The 13,914-nt window shown below is 39.9% G+C and overlaps 1 protein-coding gene across 1 annotated transcript in view; it reads right to left on the reverse strand.

The window, feature by feature from the left end:
• The window catches only part of LOC111867797 (symplekin), a 187,126-nt gene that overhangs the window by 159,080 nt on the left and 14,132 nt on the right, over window positions 1-13,914 (reverse strand). The gene's annotated exons all lie outside the window — the stretch shown is intronic.

Consider the following 13,914-nt stretch of genomic DNA (forward strand, 5'->3'; position numbering starts at 1 on the left):
CATTCACTGTGGAAGACACACATGTTTACATGACACATAATTTTTTAAAGACAAAGATAAATGCACAACAATGCTGCACGTTAAAGGTAACTGTGAATATTACTTGCACAAGCCATTTCAACATGACTTCACTGGAACAATGGTCTGAAGAAATCTTGTCAATTGCACACATTTTTATAAATTTTCTGGTAGCAAAACTTATTAGCCTGTGGAAATATTCAATCTGCTTGGCCCACATGTAAATGAGAAGCTTTCATCATGCATGTGAAGACTCGGTTTCAAAATGATTTACACTTTATAAATTAGGCTTGAGGTAGACACAAGATTATGTTAGTCAAAGCAGTCTGGTGTAATGGTCACCTCCTGCTTGCATCCTGTTTCACAGCATGTGTGCGTGTGCATGCACAAGCCAGTGTACAAAACAGCACACAGAATGACTCAGTCTTAAAGTAGATACCACAGGAGTTATACATGGGGCAATCCAAAAGTTTCCGAAATTTAAATTTTGCGCACGAATGGTTATGAGTACATCGAAATACCCCTAGGTGTCTCCTCACACATCCTTCTTGAATCAGTGTGGCAAGCGGCGTCGAGTTGAGTGGTTGGGTTTATTGTTGGTGAACGTATTTCCATTGTTGTGTTTCCGTGAGTCTGCGGTTTTGCGATGGCTGACCTGAGAGAGCAGCATGTCTGTATAAAGTTTTTGTTTCAAACTTGTGAAAACCACTGCAGAAATGCACCAAATGTTGAAGCACGCTTTTGGTGAAAACAGTTTAGGCCAGACACAAACTTACAACTGGTATAAGGATTTTAAAAATGGACGAACATTGACTGATGATGACAACCGTTCGGGACGGCCGTCAACAGGCAAAACACCAGAAAATGTCGCAAAAGTTAGGAATCTGATTCTGCAAGATCATAGACTGACCATCCAACACCTCTGTAACACCTTGGGACTAAGTTATGGTACATGTCAACGAATTTTGTCAGAGGAACTGAACATGAGGAGGATTGCGGCGAAGTTTGTGCCACGACTGCTGCAAAATGAACAGAAGCAGCATCACTTGGAAGTCTACAGGAAACTTCAGCAACAGCTTCAACAGGATCCAAACTTTCTTTCGAAATTGTCACTGGTGACGAAAGTTGGGTTTATGGCTACGACCCTGAAAGCAAGCAGCAATCGTCACAATGGAAGAGCCCTTCTTCACCTCAAACAAAAAAAACCTTGAAAAGTCAAGAGCAACATTAAGTCCATGTTGATCTGTTTTTTTGATACTGACAGGACTGTTCATAAGGAGTTCGTCCCACCTGGTCAGACAGTCAATAGAGTTCTATCGCGATGTTCTAATGCATTCGAGGGAGGACATGAGAAAACGTACATAGAAGTGGCGCATGAACGACTGGGTACTCCACCATGACAACACACGACCGCATACGGCTTACATTGTGCAGGAATTTTTGGCTAAAAACAAGATGGCAGTTGTTCCCCACCCACCGTACTTGCCAGACTTAGCTCCATGCAACTCTGTGCTACTCTGTACCATAGTGGGTATGACGTCTCTACATGTCATGCATGTTTCCAACTACACTGCGGTAGAGGTAATAACAGTCAGCAAAGCAAATTTGTACATTGTCCCTGTTAGACCTTCTGGTTATTTTAGAGCATGACAGGAATGTGCTACTTGCTTGATAGCTGGCTGGTTTCGAGTTTTTGCAAGTAAACATTATGCCAGGTCCCAGTAATATGTGAATGATGAGGTGGTGTTATATAATATTATATTTAAGCATCCTGTTGCACTCTACACAATAAATGATACAAACTCCATCCCAAGTGCAAACAATATATATTATATGTCTTTGATCTTGTTCTCTTCCACACTACATGTTTCGGCCTCTATCGGCCATCATCAGGTGTATACTCTTAACGTTGCTGTCACACTGAACCCAGTCTAAAATTTAACATTTTAAACAATGTGTTTTAAATGTTAAATTTTAGACTGGGTTCAGTGTGACAGCAACGTTAAGAGTATACACCTGATGATGGCCGATAGAGGCCGAAACATGTAGTGTGGAAGAGAACAAGATCAAAGACATATAATATATATTGTTTGCACTTGGGACGGAGTTTGTATCATTTATGGTGTTATATAAACTGTTACAAAAGAATATAGTGATATTTCTGAGAACGTATACAGTAGTGACTGTGAAATAAAAGTGAAATATTCATCATGTGGTGAACAAAGTTTCAGCTGTGATAAAGAAGAAAATGTCAATGACAACAGTAGCATGCAGCATTGCATATGGGCAAAGGCAGGTGCTGAGTGATCACATTTTCAATTTGCTGGAAAGCCTGGCCTAAATATTGATTGGGAAGACCCCAGTAACCCCTTGGAATATTTTGAGTTGTTTTGTACACCAGAAATTGTGGAAGTAATAGCCAGAGAAACTAATTGGTATGGCAAAAAAAATGTAAAAAACATGCCTAATCTAAAACTATGATCTAGGACCCATCACTTGAAGGAGACGAACAGAAAGACAATAATAAAGTTGCTGGAATTCATTGTTACATGGACTTCACCATAAACTGGATAACAAGATATACTTTTCCCAGAAGATGTTTCCGGAAACACCAACACTTTTAGACCTATCCAATGAGAGGAGGGTATACCTTCCACTCAAGTTTCTTCATTTTGTTGACAATGAAAGTTGCAATGAGGCCACTTGCAGTCCAAAAAGTTTGTATACACTAAAACCACAACTGGATCATCTAAATGCCAAATTTAGAAGTGTATATACCTCAGAGTGTGATGTGTCAGTTTATGACTCTCTGATAAAAAGGAAGGGACATTTGTCATGGAAGGCATACATTCCTTCAAAACGTGCTAGATTTGGTATAAAATCATTGGAATTGTGTGAAGCAAAATCTAGTTATGTATGAAATTTTATTATTTACATTGCACAGGATACTGTTTTTGAGGAGTCCCTAAAAGTAAGCCATACGGCTGAAAATTAGCTCTACAATAATAGCCCCTCTGCTGAATTAGGGATATTGTGTAATCATGGTTTTTAAGATCAGATCTGTTCCATAAGCTGTGCAGCAAAGAGACTGATGCTATGGGAACCATGTATCAAAACAGGAAGAGTGTCACTAATGAAATAAAGAGTGCAAAGCTGAAAAAGGGAGAATATGTTTCAGTCTATGAAGACAGACTAATGAGAAGAAAAACAAACAACATGTTTGTCCTATAAGTACCATTCACGACAAAATGGTTCCAACCAGGGTTCAAGTGTAAGTGACACAGAAGCCTGAAGCAGTCATTGATTATAATTCCAGGATGGGAGGTGTGAACCTCTGTTATGCTTACTTGACAAGGTATCGCAACACAAGGAAAATACCTCCAGAAAAACTATCAAAAGTACTTCTGTTTTTTGAGTGATATCTGTTGTTTGAATTCATAGGTATTTCACAAAAAAAAAAAGTAACATCATTTCCAGGATCAAAATTTGAAGTGAAACTTACAAAAAAATGTAATTTCAAAATATAATATAACAGAAGAGATTAGGCAGACCACCAGAAACTGCCCCACCAACAAAGATGAATGCTCACCATTATCCCTCCTACATTACTGCCACAGTGTCAAATCAAAATCTGTGTCAGTGCTATTCTATGTGCTGCAAAAATGATCAACATTGTGAAACGAGGTACAACTGCGAAAACTGTTGCAATGTTTCCAACGTGGCAGCCGACTTGTAGAGGCATGAAAGGCGTACTGAAAACTACATCATACTTGTAAAGACCTTCACAGAATGTGCCATTGGAGCTGCAACAATGTTTCTGGTAGTATAATCATTTTCATGATAATTTCATAATCTGTACAAGATAGCACTTTTGCAGTCGATGTTTAAAAGAACAAATAGCTTTTGTTCATTCATATACAGTGGGCTCCAACTTGTGAAGCAAACATGGCAATAAGAAATGTCTGTTATCAACGAGGCAGCCAAAGCTGTAGTAGGTCATAGTGAAATATCAGAATAATCAAACATTCGAGTGTGTTTAGGCTGAAGGTAATTTTATCACTCAGCTTCAACGATCATGTTTCATTTCTAAACACCAGACACTGGTCAGGATTGCATATAGTGAAGGTGCATGTGTCAGACATAACTTTCTTATCACATATTGGGAATTGAAATGAATGTCAGTGGGAACAGTCATCTACTTTTTGAAAACAGAGCCAAAAGTATGGTATTTTAGTAAAATTTTATATAAGCTTTAACCTTTAATGTCTGAATGACACATATATATGATGCAAGCAGCAACCGGAGTTGGCCGAATGGCACATATATGTGGCGCAGGACACGTGCACTCTTTGGGAGTGCTGACAGTTTGACCTTGGGTTTGAAACCAAAACAAACCTACATGAGGTCATGTCAGTGGTTCATTCCTTAGTTCTGAACAAAAAAATCGTTTATCTCTATCCTGGTTTCGAAACTATTTATGTTCATATATGACTGTTTATGACCTGGTCAGCCAAATATAGCCCAGCTTTGTTCTGAGAACTGAAGAGGAAATATTCATCGGTGCTTGCAGATCAGTGTTTCCAGAGCTTTCAAGGAAGTGTGATGTATTCAAGGATTGGTTTTCAGTGGCGAATTATCAGTTAGGAAGTCAGTGTTGGATTGTGTAATATTTCTTTTTCACTTAAAAAGTTAGTGTCAGACTCATATATTTCTTTTTATATTATTTTGTGTCTCAGAAGAGGTATAAACCCAATGAGCCAGTATTACTTTGTGAGTAAGGCATCTTTGTCACTGTGACTTTCCGTATCAGTGTCGGACTGGCACCTTTTCAATTACAGTTACAATTATTATTTTTTATTGCTAATGGGGTGGGACTAAGTCCCTTGTACTGCTGCCACGTCTGGCCTACTGTACCATACTATTACAGTTACTTTGCATCACTATTTCGCTTGTCTTTGTCAATCAACATAATTTATTCGATTTTGCTGGAAACCCCACTCCCCCAAGACGGAACCTCAAAAACGTGCCCCGATATTCCAAACTTCTCGATGCAGAAGAACTGGAGGAAATATTGATGGAAGAGGAATCTGATGAAGAGTTAGAAGATATCAATGGGTTCATTGAACCTTGGGCAAATATGTTGTCATCATCATCATCATTAGACGAGGCAGAGGAAACAGAAATTAGGTTTCGTGATAGAAGACTCAGGGATTCGCCAATGGTACTAGACTTCACTGGTCCTCTGAGTGGAATCAATAGATCAGCTGCTCCCAATATAAATACACAGTCCTCTCCTTTTTCCATTTTCATTGTTTTTCCAACAAATATTCCAAATCTTGTTACAATAAACCAACAGATATTTCCACCAATTTATGGCATGCCAAGATGCTCCAGGCCCTTCTGTTCAACCGCCTGACGTTACAATTGAAGAGCTATATAACTTTTTGGCAATAATTATTCAAATGGGCCACGATCAACAGGACACCCTCAAAGATTATTGATCAAGAGATGAGCAATAGTACACTCCATTCTACTGTAACACCATGGTACGAGACCGTATCTTCCATATTTTGAGATTCCTACATTTTGAAAATAATGAAGCTCCTCCCAATCGAGATGACCCAGAGTATGATAGGCTCTGGAAAATTAGAAAAATTTTTGACAATCTCAACAACAAATTTTGTGAACTTTACAATCCAGCAGAACGTCTTGCTATTGATGAAGTCATAGTGTTGTTCAAAGGAAGAGTGATTTTTTGTCAGTATATTCCAAAGAAACGCAAAAGATTTGGTATAAAAATTTACAAGCTTTGTGATTTCTTTGGGTATACTTATGACATGACAGTTTATTTGGGCAAACAAAGGCAACATGTGACAGAAGAAATTACATCGACACATCGCATTGTTCTCTAGCTAATTCGAAGAGTAGAAGGCTTGCGACACAAAATTTACATGGACAATTATTTCAGTTCTCCTGCTTTATTTGACAATCTACTAGACAGGAAAATAAATTCGTGTGGCACCATTCGCAATGATAGGCATGGAATGCCACAAGAAATTCAGCCCAAGTCAATGATATTGAAAAAAGGGGATATTGTTACAAGAGTCAAAGGGCATCTAAGTGTTGTTTGTTGGAAAGACAAGCATGATGTGTATGTTCTGATGAATTTTCACCCTCCTCCATTGGAAGGCAACTTCCGAGATGAATCTGGCCATGCTGTCAAACCCCATGTAATTGAAGACTACAATGCAAACAAGGGCTTTGTTGATAAATCTTACAGGACGGTAAACAGTTATGGCATTGCTAGGACATGGAAGTGGACAAAGAAATTGTTTCTCCACTTTCTAAATATGACTATTCTAAATGCATATCTATTACACAAGTCATGTGGTGGAAAAATGACACACAAAAAGTTCCACGAAATATTGGTGCGGGATTTGATTCTTCAGTCGCATGATGCGAATATCACAGTCAGTGGCGTTTCTCGGGGGAGGCCAAGTTCATCTGGGGCCCAACTGAGTCGACTGGAGGTGAAACATTGACAACACTGGCCAACCAAAGGAAAACAAAGACACTGTCGTATTTCTTCTCAGAATAAGAAGCACAGAATCACACTCTACTACTACTGTAAAAAGTGTGACGTTGCGCTATGTGTGGTGGACTGCTTTGAGAAGTGGCACACGCGCGGCGGAGTGTGAGTTATCGTAAACTGTGAAGTGACACAGTTCAAACTCACGTACATTCTGAACAAAATATTATTGTATATAGTGTGATAATATTTACAATATCACCATGATTCAAGGTTGAAGAAAAAACAATGGATAAGTCCTTTGGAATTTCATAACATATATAATAAAGATTATATTTTGCATTTCATGACAAAATATTCACAGTTAATTTTCATTTCTAAAACTTGCTCTTTTATGTATATGTAGAAAATTTTATTGTCTTTCTTGTTCTTTTTAGTTCATATTTGTATGTTGCATAGAACGGAAAATGTGCATTTTTTTCTGAAAGTTTGCAATGATAATTAATTAGGGTGATTTAAATTCCAGCCGTACAGGGCTGCTGGCAATTTAAAAGTCCCCACATTAAAGGTTAATATAATGGCAATCTACATGGTGTGATGATAAAGATGGCAAATTCATTGCATTAAAAGTGTTACATACCTCACTGCTGAACATCACTGTGGTCGCCTTCAAAGTACTCCCTTTGGGAAGCTATGCACTAATGCCAGCACCTAGTCCACTCTTCAAAACAATTTTGGTACTGGTTTTGTGGAAAGGCCTTCAGAGCTGTCATCATATTACTCCTGATGTCATCAATGTCATCAAAATGCCTTCCTTTCAATATTTTCTTTATCTTCAGGAACAGAAAAGTCATTGGGGGCTAGACCCGATAACTAGGGAGGGTGCTCCAGTATAGTTACTTGTTTACTAGCTAAAACTCCCTCACAGACAGTGCCATGTGAGCAGGTCCTTTGGGACCATTTCTGCACACACCTTCCTTATGTCAAGATCTTCAATTAAGATTTTCATAAATGTTTCTCTGCTGATGTTCACTTGCTATGCTATGCTCCTGACAGTCAGCTGATGATTTTCACACAAAATTTGATAAACTTTTTAAATGTTTCCTTCAGTTCTGCTTGTTGCTGGCTGTCCTGATCTCTCTTCATCAGTGACATTTTCTCATCTTTCAAAAAACATGTCACCAACTTGCAAACTGCTGTTTTCTTCATAGCATTATACACATAAATTTGCACTAATATCTCTCTGATTTCGCTTTCACTCCTTCTGAGTTTAACAATAAGCTCTGACATTCTCATGATGGCTCACCAAAACACACTCAGACAATAACAGACGCCACTCAGAAAGAGTGTGCCATAGATCAAAAATAACACAGCTGTGAAACACTGATATGCCAACATCATCAAATCATACTGAGGTTTCTGTCCACTGGTGCCACAGCAAACACACAGTGGCAAGTTTGTGAACTTTACTGTCAGACCACATGTCAAAATATAGATATATGAACTCTGATAATTGGTCGTTCACAGACGTTTTGTTTCATAATTTTATAACACCACACGGTTGAGATATTTAATTTTCAAAAGGAAGCCACAATTATAAAATGGAAGACCATGGTAACAAATTTTATGTCTGGGGAATATTGTGTCCTACTGTGGGAGAGATAAGAACACAGCATATATACTAGTTGAGTTGGAGAATCTTCCATCAGGGTGTCAATGACAATCCAAGCATGGGGAAACTCCAGAAAATTCTCATTACAGATCTCAGTCAGATTTAAGCCTCATCTGTTTCCTTCTGGAAAATATGTGTCAGGAGGGGAAGCATTAAAGTTTACAACGGAGACACATTTTCCTGGATCTGAAGAGAGAAATGAAGGCATTGCTCAGAGATCTTCTATCAAGATCATATATGCATACTGCAGATTTAATATCTACAACTCCCTGGGAGAGGACGACATTTTCCAGCTTTTTTACAAAACGGCCTGAAGTCATCATGGCCAGACAAAAATATTTACAGAGCTTGCTGGATGGCAGCAGGGCTGTCTTTATAAAGTAAACTCCTCATTATCAGGCAGCTAAGTATACAGAATTCTAAACTGACCGTAAAAAAGTCTGAAGAAACTTTACCACTTTTAAAAATTATTCAAAAACAAAGCTCCAATATACACATATTCACCTGCCAAAAAATAGCAGTTCTCCCTGCCCCCACTAGCAATTTTACCCATTGTGTTCTCTCATGCAGCCGTCATCACAGTAGGGGCTAAATAAATGTGTGACTGAATTACAGTATATGTATCTGACATCCTTCACCCATCAATCTGCAGTGCCCCCTAGGAAGAGTCCAATGCAGGAACTAAAGGAAAAATATGTTTTCACATTGCACTGGATTCTGTGAAAATTATTCTCATACAAATGGCAGATTCATGAAACTGACATACCTCATTCCTCACACATGCTGGGTAACAGGGAGTTTATCGTACCTAAGCGTGTGAACGTTAGTACACAGCTTCATCTCTTTTCAGTGAAAACAATGCACAGGCTGGTGGACAGATATGAGAAATGGAGACCTGGTGAAATACCCACTGCTGTCTCATCAGCATGCATAGCAGACTGGCAGGTCCATGGAGATCATTCTCCATGAACTTATTTATAAGACTGAGAGGGCACTTGAAGATGGACTCATCACTCTGGGAACTATTCCAGACACAGCACATTTGACAACACTGTGTCTGAATCCATGCATGAGGCAGCTGAAGAACAAAAGGTGGAACAAAATGGGGTAAGGTGGGTTCACACTATACTTGCAAGTCAGCAGAGAATGACAGATTAAATAGGCTGCATTATGAAGATGTCTGTTGACCAGTGATATCTGTAGAATATGGTTCTGTCCCTCTACCGTGGAGCCTGGTGGTGGATGGGTTCATTGTACAATCAACAGAGAGGGTCTGTACACACAGGGCTACGCTGATCACATGGCCATGTCAATAACTAGGAACTTTCCAAGTACTCGTAAAAAGGTTTTGAACATAGTACAAAGCTGGTGCAGGTCCAAGGATCAACTCTCAATTCCAGCAAGAACAAACTTGTGCTCTTCACCAAAAGGAAGAAGGTAGACAGTTTCATAAAACTGTTCTACCAAACACAGCAATATACCCTACAAGGCTGGTGAAGTATATGGAGATCCTGGATGCTAAGCTGACTTGGAGGATGCACATGAAGCCAGGGATTAATAAATTCTATTCTTCCTTTAAGTTATGTCATAAGAACCATGGAAAAATCCATGGTCTTAAACTAAAGACTGTGCACTGACTTTATACAGGTACACGAAACATAGTAAGGCCTATGCTTATGTATGCAGCCATGTTTTATCTTAGCATCCTGTTTGCGGTTGATATTAGACTTTATTTTCAATTGTTTACCACCCACCATGCAACAATATCAAGATTTAAAATTAAATCCTTAGTTCCCTTGAATTTCAACGCACCTGATCATGGCCAAGTAGGCCAAAGCATGCAGTGCAGTCACAAATTTTAAATGATTTAATTTTAAATCCTGATATTGTTGCATTATTGAACAGCAAACAACTGAAACTAAATTCTGCTGTTCCCCCAAAATTCAAAGCACGTGATGACGGCTGAGTAGGCCAAAACATGAAATGCAGTGATGAATTTTAAAGCAATTTAATTTTAAACCTTGATACCATTGCATGGTGGACGGTAAAGAAACTGAAAATAAATTCTAGTAAGCAGCAACTGGGTGGTGGCTACAGTCAGGGCTGAACTCGCTCACCTGCTGAGGGTAGCAAGTGGAATTATCATTATGTCTGTGAGTGCAGGCCCTACAATTGCTCTTGAAGTTTTCCTTGGTCTTGTCCCCCTTCAGCTGGTTCAGGGTTCATGCCAGGACCTCAGCTTACAGGTTCAGGGATTTAGGTTTCTGATCTGGTAGGGGATCAGATGTCTAACATGTCCAGATCCTTGCCTGAATAATGGAACTGGACATTCTTTTTTCAGATGAGTAAGGATAAAATGATACCAATGATTGATTTTTGGATTGTTATTAAAGTGGAGATCCTGCAATGTGAATATTGCTTACTGACTTGCCCAACTACTCAATGGTCTAGAGAACTCATATGATACAAAGATGGGTCCAGAATAGTTGGAAGGTTGCAGCAGGTGCATGTGATATGACCAGGACTTACTGTACATGCCGTAGTGTTCCAGGCAGAAAGTTCTGAACTTTTAGCCTGTATAGAGAAGTGATGGAAAGGCCTATAGAGGTGGGCACATTTGTATATGTTCAGATAGAAATGTATCTCAGTGGACCATTAAGGCACTGAGGTGACACTGAAGTTTGTGACAGAATGTACTGTGTGGGTCCCTGGTTACAGTGGGATTTAGGGTAATGAGTACACTGATTCCCTGGCTAAGTTCATTCCTTGATCTGGAACCATTTGCTGGTAGGCTCAAGGTTAAGGAGTGGCTGAAGAACACATTCTCTGAACACTTGGCTGTTGCACCAGGTGCGAGGCAATCAAAGTTCTTCAGTGAAAGGCCTTAGGACAAACTGTCAAGGGACATAATGGTCTTGGATAGGAAACAATGTAAGCATGTAACAGGGTTTCTGACTGGCCAGTGTACACTAAGGCAGCAGTTACATGTTCTGAACCACTCAGAGAGTGTCACATGCTGGAAATGCAGACAGGAAGAGGAATTCTCCTATCCATAAACTTTGTCAATACCTAGCTCTGGCTAAACACAGAATAGGGATACTTGGTTATGCATGTTTAGAGCAAGCGGGTATCACTACGACTTCAGTCAGGGTCGTTCTGTCTTTAGCATTAGTCAGGGATCCGTGAAGGGCGCTAAAAAAACTGCAGTACACACTGGACCCAGCAGTGGTCTCGGTGCTTGAGGTGAGGGAAAACTGTCCCCTCAATTCAATACCACTATAAACAAAGAGTTCCTGGAAAAATATGGAACTCTGTTGATGTACACTCAAGTGCCAAATGTCATGGAATAGCAGTATGTAAATTTATTTTTAAGTGGTGCCACTGTCCCTTGACGGCTTGGGAATGCCCAGAGCAGTATCAGTTGTGAGGTTTTCTCTCGTGAGTCAGGTTGAACACCAGCCAGTCTGCTCATGGCAAACCAACGTGAATTATAGGAGTTTGAACGGGACATGATAGTGGGTGCCAGGCAGATGGGACATTCCATTTCCAAAGCTGTGTGTTCATTCAACATTCCTCGATCAACGGTGTCACGTGTGTACCAGGAATACCTTGCGGAAGGCATTTCCACCCACCGTGGACAGTGTAGTGGCCGACCACGGGTGCTTAATAATCATGACCAGCTGCATCTAGCTAGAATTGTCCGTTGTAACAGACAAGCGACATTGGCTGAAATCACATCCACATTCAATGCAGGAGGTACCAGGCACATATCCAGCAGGTCAGTGCAACGTTCTTTAGCTTCCATGGGATATGGGAGCAGAAGACCGACCAGAGTGCCTCTGTTAACACCATAACACCGGACACAGCACCTCACCTGGGCTTGTGACGTCGCTAATTGGACCCTGGAGGATTGGCAACATGTGGCGTGGTCCGATGATTCACGGTACCAGTTGTTTCGGGCGGATGGTAGGGTTCAGGTGTGGCACAGACCCCATGAGGCCATGGACCCCAGTTGTCAACAAGGCACCATGCAGGCTGGTGGTGCTATACTGGTGTAGGGTGTGTTCACATGGCATGAGTTGGGTCCGCTTGTCCACCTAAACACGTCATTGACCGGTGACCACTACGTTACACTGCTTGGTGACCATTTGCAGTCCTTCATGGACTTAATGTACCCCCACAATGATGGGATATTCCAGCAGGACAATGCACTGTGTCATCGGGCCGGTGTTGTCCAGAATTGGTTCAAGGAGCATTTTGGAGAGTTCCAACGAATGGTGTGGCCACCACGTTCGCCCGACATGAACCCAATCTAGCATTTGTGGGACATGGTGGAAAGGTCTATTCGCACCCAAAATCCTGCACCTACAAATACCAGGGAGCTGTGGGTGGCTATCCAGACGGAATGGCTCAACATCTCTCCAGAGGTCTTCCGTCCACTTGCGGAATCGATACCACGTCGAGTGATGCACTTCGCCAGGCTAGAGGGGGTCCTACATGATAATAGGTACCTATCCCATGACTTTTGGCACTTCAGTGTAATCTGTTTATAGGATGTAAAAAAATGTCCTTAGCTTCCAGTCTAATAGTAATGATTAATAAACTATTCAAGCTAGGCATATCAAATTGGGTACAATGATAGGCAGGCACACATATACTTACAAATCATGTATGACATACTGTTCGTACACATCAACAGTTATAAATATGACAATAGTGCAAAAATTTGAAGTTACAACCAACAACAACAACAACCACTGAACCAGCACATAAGTAATTTCTTGACAAAAAGAAAATATAATATGAGAAATTCTGGAAAGAATTATTCACTTATTTTCCTTTGACACAACATGGACCACACAGAAAATAACATCACCATTCTTCGTTGCTGTGGGAGCATCATTACTTAGCAATGATAGGGGGATACAGATAAATGTGTCCAACAATTCTTCTGTATTGTATTTGTTGCCATGGGAATGTGTTTACTGAGCTGTCGCCTAGCAACGAAAGGAGGGATACACTTTACCAAGCATTTCCTAGCAGTGGTAAGAGGGATACACATACAGACACAAAGTCTGATGGGGGTGATTCATGTAGTATGCTGCTGAGATGAGCTCTGTGCTGTGATACAGATATTAAGTTTCACACAGATTTGTTCAGGCAATCAAAAGTCAAGATTGGAGGATACACAGACACACAGCACAGAAGTCACATCAGACTACTTTCATTCTTTCAAAACAAGGAAAGCATGCTACAAGCAATGACAAAAACAGCAACAGACCTCTGGGTCTAAGATTCTCTACAAAAGCATGCTTCATAAGTTTTGAGCAGAATCCTCTGTTATACTGTGTCATTTCATAACCTGAGATCCAAAGACTGATTCCCATCAAAATTCATATTTAAAAGCCTTACAAATCTGTCAACCTTCTCAGATTTCATTAGAGCAACACAACAAAACTAATATTTTGAATTGAATTGAATTTATTTACATTCTATAAATCCTAAGCAGGTTAGTACCTTTGGATACAGAACAAGTCAAAAGGTTACATACATAAGTACAGGCAATTTTAGCTTAAAAATTAATATAACTTAATTTTACATCATTCTCTATTTACATTGAAGTATTCATCTAAAGAGTAGAAGGAATGAGCATGTAGATAATTCTTTAACTCTGATTTAAACTTTTTAGTATCAC

This window comes from Cryptotermes secundus, unplaced genomic scaffold, assembly GCF_002891405.2.
Source record: "Cryptotermes secundus unplaced genomic scaffold, Csec_1.0 scaffold536, whole genome shotgun sequence".
Classification (NCBI taxonomy): Eukaryota; Metazoa; Arthropoda; class Insecta; order Blattodea; family Kalotermitidae; genus Cryptotermes; species Cryptotermes secundus.